The sequence below is a fragment of the Cynoglossus semilaevis genome, unplaced genomic scaffold, assembly GCF_000523025.1.
Source record: "Cynoglossus semilaevis isolate Cse_v1.0 unplaced genomic scaffold, Cse_v1.0 scaffold392, whole genome shotgun sequence".
NCBI lineage: Eukaryota > Metazoa > Chordata > Actinopteri > Pleuronectiformes > Cynoglossidae > Cynoglossus > Cynoglossus semilaevis.
Window position 1 is genome coordinate 29,742 of NW_007585137.1, and position 379 is coordinate 30,120.

Consider the following 379-nt stretch of genomic DNA (forward strand, 5'->3'; position numbering starts at 1 on the left):
AGACCGACCAAGGCCCTGTAGCCATCAGCCCAGCTTCAGGATGACATCAGAGGGGGCGTGGCCCGGGGCGTGACCCCAGGTGTGACCCCGGGCGTGGACCGGGGTGTGGACCGGGCGCGTTTTTATTTTTCCTAGTTTAGCAGTGATGAAGCAAAGACGTTAACCTTCAACACCGAGCTCCAACAGTCATCAGTCCTGTTGTTGTTGTTGTTGTTGTTGTTGTTGTTGTTGTTGTTGTTGTTGTGGTTGTTGTTGTTGTTGTTGTTGTGGTTGTCGTGTTTGTTGTTGTTGTTGTGGTCGTCGTCGTCGTGGTTGTTGTTGTTGTCGTTGTTGTTGTTTTTGTCGTTGTTGTTGGGGTCGTTGTTGTTGTTGTTGTGGT